General features: G+C 48.0%; 1 protein-coding gene across 2 annotated transcripts in view; it reads left to right on the forward strand.

Moving 5' to 3' along the window:
- The first annotated feature begins 1,030 nt into the window (after nt 1–1,030).
- Nucleotides 1,031–12,325, forward strand: part of Trpm1 (transient receptor potential cation channel subfamily M member 1) — a 92,441-nt gene continuing 81,146 nt past the window's right edge. For both annotated transcript variants that reach the window (XM_076544225.1, XM_042277506.2), the window contains exon 1: nt 1,031–1,177. The gene's annotated coding sequence lies outside the window, so the exon portion shown is untranslated. The remainder of the gene's footprint in view (nt 1,178–12,325) is intronic.

Below are 12,325 nucleotides of genomic sequence, written 5' to 3' on the forward strand. Positions count from 1 at the left end.
CCTGCCATTCCAGGTGTCTACCCAGCTCAGCGCCTGGGATGTCAATCACTGGTCCACAATTCCTGTCCATTAGCACAACCTTTGGTGGGCCCAGAGCTTAAAGGAACCAAGGAAAGGAAAAGGCAGACTCGCCCTAGTCTCTGGCCTGGCTGGGAGCCCCCTGCTGCATCCTCTGGGGGAGTTCAGACTCCCCATGGCCCTGGATGCACGCCCAACTCCTGCCATGATCTTCTGCAGTTTGCTGGCTATCAGGAGGTCCACAGGTTCAGGACTTTCCCATCTTTAGGGTTCTACTGTGACTAGTACAACCTGGACTGGGCAGCAGGCCTGCTCCAGGTCACGTGCTCTTTGGGCAAGTCAGCCACTCCCTACCCTCAGTGTCCCTTTCTGCAAAAGGGACCTGTTCGGGCCGCCCAGCTGTCTGCAACTACACACGTTCCTGGTAAAGGAGAGAGGGGCCTGCTCCCAGGAGCACCCCCAGACCCGTGAGGAAGAGCGGCCCGAAGGGAGCAGATGTCAAGGAGCCTTTCCGGACTGGCCTTGCCCAGGCGGAGAAGGCATGTCAGAGGCAGGCGTGTTGTTACAGCACATCCAAAAAGCTCTCACTGCAGTGGCCTGGGGGTGACTGTGACCCCAGTCAGGCAGATTGCTGGCAGGGCAGGGACAGAGAGGATTAGAAGCTTCACGTGGGCCTGAAAGTCATGTGGGACTCTCCCAGCATTTGCTGTTGGATTCATCTCAACCCCTGGCCCAGCCCTGATCAACTTGAAAAGGCTCAGCAGTAATTAGAAGCATGTGGCTCCTCTTCCTGGCTCATGAGGGCCGGGGCATTGACCGCCTGACATGGGGCTTCTGAAAGAATGATTATGTCCAATTGTCTCAATTATGCAAAGTGGGCTGACATTTGCAGCTTGGAAGGCCTGACTAGGGCAGGGGAGGTGGGGACCACTTCAAAGGGAGCTGGCTTTTTGTGCATACCACACTGAGCAGCCTGGGAGCCAGGTCATGGGGCCATCGTCTCACGGGGATCATGAGGAGCGGGCATAGACACTCACATGCTCTTCATGTGGGCTGCTCCTCTTAAAGAGTGAGCCCCCCTCACCCAGTTTCCTGCCTGGGCCAAGGAAGAGGCTGGAGAAGGCCAGGCTGAACCCCTCCTGCATGGCAGCTGAGGCAGGTAAGGACAATGGTGGAGCTTGGCTCCTTCAGCCCCTTGCTTCTCTCTGCCAAGGTGGCCTCAGGGCCTCCTGGGAGTGAGGACTGGATCCAGACTCAGCCTGGGTTCCCAGAGGCTCGAACCTGCCTGACAGGTTGACTGGCAGAGGAGAGGGTTTGTCGGGTCAGGGAATGACTAATACTCTGAGTGTCCCTGGGCGGCAGGTGCCTGGCATTTGCTGGGAAGCCCCAACTCCAGGGCTGGGCAGCACCTACCCTTTCTTGGTGTCTTACCTCCACGCCTTTCCTTTGGGGAAACAGATATCTTCCTTAAAATCTCCAAAACACTGAACTTCACAGGGTGAGGGTGTGTACTTAGAAGCCTCCAACTGCAGGAATGTTCGACTGATGAAGTTTAGTTAGGCTCGGGGGAAATATGGTAGAGGCCCCCTTCCCTTTCGTTGATTACTTTACAACAGAAGTGTAGATTGGATCCTTGGCGTGTTCAACAGCACGTGCCAAGGCCAGTGATCCCACATGGAGAAATCTGTCCTGAGGAAATGACCTGGAGGCATGAGGACATTCATCCAGCACTGTACACCACAGTGCAACCCAGGGTCGGCCAGACACAGCACACATAAATCCTGGCCTATCCATAGGAAATATTATGAGACATTTTTAAACGACAGAGAAAAGGTATAATTATCACATACAGAAGACTCCCTCGTAGCTGAGATTTGTACTGCCCAGCTCTAACCACATGTCTAACGCATTTGCAGAAAAAAAAAGGCAGAGTGAGTACGTGGGAGCATTACCAATTGTCACTTTAGGATGGAGGCCTTGGGAGCACCTGCTTATTTATTCTTTTGTATGACTTTCCTTTCTGGAAGTTTCTATAACAACTTATTTCTTAATTGATTTTTATCTCATGTACATTGGTCTCTTGCCTGTCTGTGTGAGGGTGTTGGATCCTGACGTTACAGACAGTTGTGAGTCGGCATGCGGGTCGTGGGAATTGAACCTGGGTCCTCTGGAAGAGTAGTCATTGCTCCTAACCACTGAGCCATCTCTCCAGGCCTCCTATAACAACTTCTTTAAATCGAATATGCATGTTTTTAAACCACAGAGATCTACCTAATTAATGGGGAGAATGACTGTGCGTAGAGGCATGGGCACCGGGAACGAAGGCGGGGAGAGGGGAGAGACGCGCACCCTGTCTGGACTCAGGGCAGCAGCGGTACTAAGGCCCGGGCTCTCCGCAGGGGGATGCCAGTTTTGACTGGGGAAGGCTTGTCTCTGGCAGTGTTTGGCGTGGCATTTGCAGTTATATTTGTAGCGTGAGTTGGCCACTCTCTTGCAGCTTATTTTAGAAGTAAGAAAATGTCACTGGAAATGTCAATTCATGTCACATGTGTTTGCTATAATTGTTGTTTGCTTGATTATTTTCTAGAAATCTAGAACTTGATTTGACTCTCTCTAACTTCTACGTTCATAAGTAGTACAAGAAAAGGGAAGGCACTCAGACATTGGAGGTCGCTTGTCATCCCCAGGCTGAACTGGGTGAAGATAGATTTTTCCAATAAGCTTACTAGTTCTGCTGGACTGGGCAGTGAGCAGATGAGGCAGAGCAATTCTGGACGCCATCATGGCCCCGGGAAAGGGATTGGTCCATGTCCCAGACACTTCATAGTCAGGGACAATTCTCCTGGGCTCCTGCAGAAAGGGTATATTAGTATTAACTCACTGCTTTCCAGAAATCATCTTTAGTTGGCGTGCGTGCGTGCGTGCGTGCGTGTGTGTGTGTGTGTGTGTGTGTGTGTGTGTGTGTTTACAGTGCTAGAGGCCACTTTGAGAACAGGAGCTATCCTCAGTTGCATGCTCTCCCCAGCAGCTGGGCCTCTTGTGTTTCCTATGTCCCCTCCTTCTGGGTTGTCACCCTCCAGGTTTGCCCCTCTGTGAACATGGGAAGCACAGGCATCCTCTGTCAACAGTTTATCTGTTTATCTGTCCTCCTGTGCCTGCCCCTCCCCCACTGGGGTTGGTAATGTTTGATATGCTGGATGTTGAAGACTACATTCATGTCTGGGGCCCTCCTCCTAATAACAGAGCATCAGGACAGGCAGATCCTCTAGCACAGGGCAGGAAAGCTGTGTTCAGGGAGAACAGCCCATGAGTTGTTAAAACAGGAGAAGCTGGGTGGCGGTGGCACACACCTTTGATCCCAGCACTCGGGAGGCAGAGCCAGGCAGATCTCTGTGAGTTTGAGGCCAGCCTGGTCTACAGAGCGAGATCCAGGACAGGCACCAAAACTACACAGAGAAACCCTGTCTAAAAAAAAAAAAAAAAAAAAAAAAAAACCAAAAACCAAAAACAAAACAAAAAACCCACAAAACAAGAAAACACCCAGACGCCCAGACGGGAGAGCTGAGGACTGCCTGCCTCTGCTTCTCCTCACCTGCTCTGCCACAGTGAGACTCATGGAGTTTGGTCAGCATCGTTTTACACCATGCACACCTCTGAGATGCCCACACTTGGAAGGCTGGGGCAGGAGGGGTCGTCGACTGGGCTACATAGTGAGGCTCCGTCTCAAGGGGGGGGGGAGAGGCAATTTCAGCTTGAGACGAATTGAAACAGCATGCATGAGATGCTACCGTGATTGTAAATGAGATAAAGCTACACTAAAAAAAATGAGTGAATTAACTTTAATTCTACAGTTTACTCAACTCAATAAAAGTGATATTTCATGTTGCTTTTCTGCACAAGGTCTTTGAAATCTTGCAGACCCTGGGGCATACATGGTCATGGTGAATGGCTTTGTGATGATCTCCCCTCCACCCAGCATATTGCAGCTGAGACCGCATTCGAGTGCTGAGCCACGGTATGCCATGCTAGACAAACCAGTTCTAGCTCTTTCCATATCAGCAAGTGTGTTTCCATAAAGCCAGATCCTATCGGAAGGATCTTGACATAATCTCTTCCAGTCAACGACGGAGATGTTTACGCTTCTTAGAACTTATCGCTCTATTTTAGCCTTACATTTGCATAACCCATGGTTTGGATTAATCCTCACTCTTGACTAAGGGGGGGGGGCAGGAGGGCCACCCTGCAGGTCCTGGTACCTCACATGTTTAGTGTCTGGGCACACAGTGGGGTAGCCTCCTGCGTTCTGGGAGGCTTTAGAGATAAGTACTGGACACAGGACCCAAAGGAGTAGGAAAGGACAGAGCACACGAAAAGAGAGGGTGTGGGCCATGGGAGCCCGTTGGGGAGAGGAGCTGGCCCCGAGTTTCACCCTCTTGGCCCTCCAAGAGAGGCCCTCTGCATTGTGCCTTCCTGATGACCTTGGCGTTCTGTGTGAGCCTGCTGGGCGGCGTTATGCAAACCCTGAGCAGGTGCTCTTGATGGGCTTCAAGGTCTGTGTTGGGATCCCTCAGTGCTCCAATCAGATCGGAGCCAGTGACGCAGAAGAAGGGTGTTGGGGTGCATCAGACCCAGGCAGTATGGCTCCATTTCTCCCTCTTTGAAGTTATCTGACAGTGAAATGAAGCACTTGTAAATGCAGTCCCGTGCATCTTTCCACTAACAACAGACTGTGCGGACGGCAAGGTCTCATGGTATTGTGATGAGGCAGACAAATTCCTGACACCAGAGATATTCCAGCCAGGGATAAGCTGTATCACAATGCATCACTGTGGGTATGTGGAGATGATAGGGTAAAACCCAGTGCGTGAACAGTACACAATGTTCAATAGTGACAAAAAATGACTCCTGTGTTCACAGTGCTGTACTGCTTACCTCTTTAGAGTATACTCCCCCTACCTCTTAAAGACTCTTACTGTAAGAGCATGTGTGTTATATCCATATTATGGAGGGGTTTCATAGTTTCATTTGGACGGCTGAATACTGTTCCATTGTGTACATAGGCCACAGTTTGTTGCACTAGCCATTGATAGACACTTGAGCAGTTTCCAGTATTTGGCTGCTGTGAATATTGCTACGAACATGTATTTGTTTGAGTCCCCTGTTGTCATCCCTTTGGGGTAGGAGTATACTTAAGAACAGAAATGCTGAGTGGTGCAATAATTCCTCATTGAACTTGCTGAGGATCTGCCAAACTGTTTTTCTAAGTAGCTGCACCATTTTACATTTCCACCACAGTGTATGAGGTTATCAGTTTGTTCACATCCTTGCAAGCACTGGTTACTGGTTTCCAGCATGTGTGCATGTCTATATGTATATGTGTGTGTGTGCATTTGCATGCGTGGGTATAAATGGTATACACACATATGGTTGCTGCTGTGTGTACATGTGTGTATGTGTATGTAGAGGTCAGAGGTCTTTCTTGAATGCCTTTACTCAGACAAATCTACCTTGGCTGTTTTGAGACAGGGTCTCTCACTGGCCTGGAACTTGCTGATGAGGCTAAGATGGCTGACTAGTGAGCTCCAGGGACCTTCCTGTCTCTGTGCACCACTACCACCACCACCCTCCCACTGGCACTGTGACTGCAAGCAGGTGCCCGCTGGCCTGGCTTTCTGTTTGGGGGATGGGGCAATAATGAAGGTAGACAGTACCTCACTGTGGCTTTGATTTCTGTTTCCCTAATGATTTGTGACGCTGAACAGCTTTTCAGGTATTTATTGGCTACTGTGTATTTCCAGGGAGAACTGCCTCTTAAAGTCCTTTGCTGACTTTTCTTTTAGAATGTATCATTCTCTGATAATTTCAGACATGTATACGCTGTGTCTCGATCATCCTCAACCCCAAATCTCTTCCTACACCCTCAGGATACTTTCCATTCTGTTTCTCTCCCAGTTTCGTGTCTTTTCTTCCTCCCTCCCTCTCTCCCTCCCTCCCTTCCTCCCTCCCTCCTTCCCTCTCTCCCTCCCTCCCTCCATCCCTCCTTCCCTCCCTCCCTCCCTCCCTCCCTCCCTCCTTTCCTCCCTCCGTCCTTCCCTCCCTCCCTTTCTCCATCCCTCCTTCCCTTCCTTCTTCTTTTATTCCACTGAGTCCAGTTAGTGCCACCTTCTAGAAAGCTGACTGATCGTCTTGGCTTGTGCAGGTCTGGCATAAATAACTGCAGCTGCAGGAAGTCTGTAAGTACGGCAGGCACACCACACGCAGAGGACAGTGTTTTACAGCACTCCGGCCCATCTTCCTGCTCTTATATTCTTTCTGTTCCCCTTCCTAAATGTTCCCTGAGCCACGTGCAGAAGGCGAGGTTGATTTAGATGTCCCATTGAGAGCTGAGCACTCCAGAAATCACTAATTCTCAGCCCTTGGACCAGTTATGAGTCTGCGTTGCCTCCCCCTGCAGAAAGGGGATGCTCTGGCCAAGGTTGAAGGCAGCATTGATCTATGGGTGTAACTGGAAATGATATGAGGCCATTTAACATGTTTGTTTAACGAATCAACCATAGTAGGTTCCCCCTTGCACCTCTGACTGCCCAAGCCCTTGGCTTCTGACCAGGTTTTCGGTACCAGGCATGAATTCTCTGCTCTGGAGCAAGCTTCAGGTCTGACCAGAAATAAGTTGGTTGTCCCCAGAATTCCCATGCTACTATCGTACCAGTGGGCATGTCTTGCCTAGCAGGTTGATATTGTCGCATGGTCCAGCACTGGGTAAGAATAATCCTTTCTCCCCCACTGGCATGCATATCACCTTCCAGCACTGTGAAATCTAGCTGGCAGGGAGAAGGCTTTCAGGCCAGTTCCAGCTTGATGCTGCTAAGTCCTGCAACCAAACGGTGTGGTGCCTCCGTTGGCTCCTTTTCAGCTCACTTGTGCTTCTGTTGTTGATGCAAGGCATCTTCATACGATCTAGATACCAGACCCTCACCAGATACAAGATTGTCAATGTTTCCTCCCGTTCTATGGGATGTCCTTGGACGGAACTTTAGGCAGTTTTAACTTAATGAAATCATTTGTCTATTCTCTTTTGTTGCTCATATTTTAGTGTTATTCAGATGTACATAACCACGTCCAAGATCATGGAGATTTAGCCACATTTTCCTCTTTCTTCTAAGAGATTTATGGTTTTAGCCCTTAATTTTAGGTCTGATTCCATTTGAGTTAGCTTTGTGAATGAAGGATGTGAGGTAAGGGTCTACATGTATTTGCTGGTGTGTATAATACAACTTCCCAAGCACTATTTATTGTAAGACCACCACAGAAAGATCCTGACACCTTCATTACACAAAATTTCCCAGAGATATATGGATTTGTTTCTGAGCACATCTATAACTGAAGTTTGAAAATCACTATCTTGTGCATCAGCAAAGGGAACATTATGGTGGGACATTTGATTTCTGGAGGAGACATTTTGGTTATTCATGTTGTTCATGTTTCTGTTATAAAATCTGGGCATCTGGAGTTAGGTGATTGGTGGTGTTTCTTGGTGTGGATATTTGGTCTTGCCTTGTTGAGTGGGTTCTTGGATCTTTGCTTGCTGTTACCCAAGCTTGTCAATTTGTAGACCGGATAAAAAGCGCATGGGGTTCAGTCTTGGGGACACTCTGTATTGATGGGGTAATGAGGTGTCAGAGTGATACAGGTAAAACTTCTGAGCTCAGGAGCAACCCTCTGTAGGCTTTGAAGGTTCTCACTGTCAGCCTTCTCACTTGGTCCCACAGGCGGCCCTTGGGTGGCAGAGGCTGGGGTCCCAGTGAATAGTGCCTCATGGGGGTGAGGACCAAGATGCCATACCATCATCCTCTAGTGGAATTAGGTTGGGTAGAGGCCCAGCTGGAGGTTTCTATCTGGGTTCAGGGACACAGGACACCATGTGGCACCAGGGCCTCCTGGATCTGAAGAGAGTGGCACAGTGTCTGGGGTGGCTGAAGGCAAGCAGGGGGGGTGGATCTGGAGGACCCTACCTTTATTCATGAACTTCAAACCCTCTTCCATCGATCTGTACATCTAGCTCTATGCCTGTACAGCACTGTTGTGAGCATCGGCTGAAACTGGGAAACCTGAGCTCTCCAATCTTGTTCTTTTTGTTTTTCAGGGACTCATAGTCCACTTAGCCATTGAAACCTCCTTTGAACTTGGGAATCAGCACTCATTCCATTTCCACAAAACAGGCCCGTGGCTTCTCCAAAGAGCTGCCTTGAAACTGAATGTGGTCGTGGGTTGTTTTGCTCTCTAAGTTGCCATATTATCCAAATGTGATGACACAGGTCTGTAATTGCAGCTCCTGGGAGGTGAAAGCAGGGAAATAATGGGTTCAAAGCCATCAGGGCTACATTAGCAAGCATGAGGCCAGACTGGGCTGTGGGAATCCTTGTCTCAGGATAAACAATAAAAAGTCACCTTGTTAAATCTCCTAATCAGTGAACAAAGATGTGTTTCCTTGCGTTTATTGTTTTAGTTTGTTTTCTATTGCTGGGGTAAAGTTCAGTGACCAAAAGCATTTTGGGAAGGAAAGGACTTATTTGACCTATACAAATCTTAGTCCATGATTGAGAGAAGCCAAAGTAGGAACTCAAACAGGGCAAGAACCTAGAGGCAGGAACCAAATCAGAGGTCATGGATAAATGCTATTTACTGGCTTGTTCTCTATGGCCTGCTCATCCTGCCTTCTTCTTTTTTTAAAAAATATTTTTATTTTATAATTAACTTAATTTCACATATCAGCCACAAATTCTCCCATCCTCCCTCCTCCCACCCCCCAGCCCTCCCCCCAATCCACCTCCCATTCCCACCTCCTCCAAGGCAAGGTCTCCCCTGGGGAGTCAGCCCAGCCTGGTAGACTCAGTCAAGGCAGGTCCAGTCCCCTCCTACCTATACCAAGGCTGAGCAAAGTGTCTCAGCATAGGCCCCAGGCTCTAAAAAACCAGCCCATGCACCAAGGACAGGTCCTGGCTCCACTTCCTGGGGCCTCCAAAACAGTTCAAGCTAATCAACTGTCTCACTTATCCAGAGGGCCTGGTTCAGTTCCATGGGGGATCCTCAGCTATTGGTTCACAGTTCATGTGTTTCTGCTAGTTTAGCTATTTGTCCCTGTGCTTTTTCCAGTCATGGTCTCAATATCTCTTGCTCATATAATCCCTCCTCTCTCTTTCCAATTGGACTCCCAGAGCTCCACCTGGGACTCAGCTGTGGATCTCTGCATCCACTTCCATCAGTCACTGGATGAGGGTTCTATCATGACAGTTAGGGTATTTGGCCATGCAATCACCAGAGCAGGTCATCTTAGTCAGGCACTCTCTTGACCATTGCCAGTAGTCTACAGTGGAGGTATCTTTGTGGATTTCTGGGGACCTCTCTAGCACTCTGTTTCTTCCTGTTCCCCTAGGGTCTTCATTCATCATGGTATCTCCGTCCCCATTCTCCCACTCTGCTCCTGATCCAGCTGAGACCTCCCACTCCCCTAAGCTCTCTTTCCCCCACACTTGCCCTCCATTACCCCACCCCACTCCCAGTTTGCTTATGTAGATCTCATCCATTTCTCCATCATTAGGCAATCCCTGTGTCTTTCTTAGCGTCCTCTTTACTAGGTAGCCTCCCTGGGGTTGTGAGTTGCAGTCTGGGTATCCTTTGCTTTACATCTAGTATCTACTTATGAGTGAGTACATACCATGTTTGTCTTTCTGAGTCTGGGTTACCTCACTCAGGATGATTTTTTCTAGTTTCATTCATTTGCCTGCAAACCTTATGATGTCATTGTTTTTTTCTGCCAAGTAGTACTCCATTGTGTACATGTACCACATTTTATTTATCCATTCTTCAGTTGAAGGGCATCTAGGTTGTTTCCAGGTTCTGGCTATTACAAATAATGCTGCTATGAACATAGTTGAGCATGTGTCCTTGGGTATATGCCCAAGAGTGGTATAGATGGGTCTTGAGGAAGGTTGATTCCCAATTTTCTAAGGAAGCGCCATATTGATTTCCAAAGTGGTTGTACAAGTTTACATTCCCACCAACAGTGGAGGAGTGTTCCTCTTGCTCCATATCCTCTCCAACATAGGCTGTCTTCAGTGTTTTTGATCTTAGCCATTCTGACAGGTGTAGGATGGTATCTCAGAGTCATTTTGATTTGCATTTCCCTGATGACTAAGGATGTTGAGCAATTTCTTAAATGTCTTTCAGCCATTTGAGCTTCTTCTGTTGAGAATTCTCTATTTAGCTCTATAGCCTATTTTTTTCATCCTACCTTCTTACACAGCCTAGGACCACCTGCCAGGGGGTGCGGTGGCAATGTCCATAGTGGGCTGGGCCTTCCCACATTAATCATTAATCAAGACAATAACTACAGGCCAATTTCATGGAGGCATTTCCTCAGTTGAGGTTCCCTTTTCCCAGATATATCTAGTTTGGGTCAAGTTGACAAAAATCAACCAGCACAATTGACCCCTTGTCCACTTGACGCCCAACACATGACTGTTAAACCATAAACCTTCCTTTCTTGTTCATTCCTAAGACCCCATGTTAATATTAGTATTATAATATAAGACATTCCAACTTTTAAAAGTTCCATAATCTTTAGAAATTCAAACACTTTAAAAATTGTATCTACCCTGTCTCAAAAAACAATAAAAATAAAAGTTCATTCTCTTTAAAACATCCAATGTCTTTTTTCAAAGTTCACAGCCTCTCTGAAATTATAGAGTCTCTCTAAAAGTCCAAAGTGTCTTAACTGTGGGCTCCCATAAAATAAAAACAAGTTACATAATTTCATATTCCAAGAGGGAAGAATCAGAACACAGTCACAAACAAATAAAACAAAACCAAGGTCTGATCATGTAAAAAGTTCAGCTCTTCATATCTGGGACCCACTCATAATCCTGTGGACTCCACAGGGCTTGCCCGTGGCACCCGTCCACCTCTGTCCTCTACCACACACACAGCTTGTCATGTGGCTCAGGTGGGCACTCCTGCATGGCTGCTGCTGTCCTTGGTGGATGTCCATGGTACTGGCATCTCCAAAATGTTGGGATTTGCACAGCAACTGGGATGCAGTTCCACCAATAGCCTCCCCTGGCCCCTCTTCAGGGACTCTAACCTCACTACATGTGCTAGGCCTTGCTTTCTTCCCATGCCCCCTTCAGCATTGGAGCTTCAACTGCAACTGAGTCTGCACCTTCTCCAGTGGCCTCCCATGGCCTGTGAGAGGGCCAAGCCTAGGCTGTTGTCATGACTCTTTCATGTTTTCAAACCCAGTATCACTTGGGTAACTGTCTCACACATTATGAAGTTTGTCTGCTGAGATGGGGTGCAGCCTTGGCCCCCTCTGGATCACAGCTTCTGTGTGCTGGCTCTGAGGAAATATTCTCAGATTTATAATCTTCAATAATGCTGGTCTCTTCCTAATCATGCTGGCTCTTCAGTCCCAGCTGACCAGACACAAATTCTGAATTCAAAATATCGAATGGCCCCAATAGAGTCTTTACTTCCTTCTGAGACTTTACAAGCCAGGCTTTCATCTTCTGTGTTTCTCTCATCGTCCTTACCTTCCAAGCTCCCACAGAACAATCCACTGAGCTTTAAATGCGCAACAGCTTTTCTTGTCCAAAGTTTCAGTACCATCAAAAAAACAAAAACAAAAACAACAACAACAAAAAAAACTGCCACAAATGCATGACCAGGTCTATCATAGGAATTCTCCATGACCTGGTACAAATCTCTGTCTTAGTTATGGTTCCTACTGCTTGGATAAACACCATGACCAAAGGCAACTTGGAGAGAGAGGGGGTTATTTCGGCTTACATGTCCCAATCAGTTCCATCATGAAGGGAAGTCAGGGCAGGAACCTGGAGGCAGGAGCTGAAGCAGAAGCCAAGGAGATGTGCTCTCAGCTGCTTTGCTTCCCATAGTTTGCTCAGCCTGCTTTCGTACATAACCCAGGATGATTTCCCAGGGTCAGCACTGCCCACAGTGAGATGAGTCCTCCCACATCCATCACTAATCAAGGCAGCACCCCACAGACTTGCTTACAGGGCAAAAGCATGGAAGCATCTTCTCAATTAACATTCCTTCTTCCAACATATGCCTAGACATTGTCATCGTCCTGGTGCTGCCCCAAGCCACTGGTCTCTCTGACCTGTCTCCAACACATGAACTTGCAGTTCCTGGAGAGCCTGCCTTGGAAGGACCCCCTGACAGGCACGGTGTGTGCTGTATAGCTCACACTGATCGGGCCTCCACCCACAACAGGGCTTGTTAAAATGCG

Source organism: Peromyscus maniculatus, chromosome 1, assembly GCF_049852395.1.
Source record: "Peromyscus maniculatus bairdii isolate BWxNUB_F1_BW_parent chromosome 1, HU_Pman_BW_mat_3.1, whole genome shotgun sequence".
In the NCBI taxonomy this organism is placed as follows: Eukaryota; Metazoa; Chordata; class Mammalia; order Rodentia; family Cricetidae; genus Peromyscus; species Peromyscus maniculatus.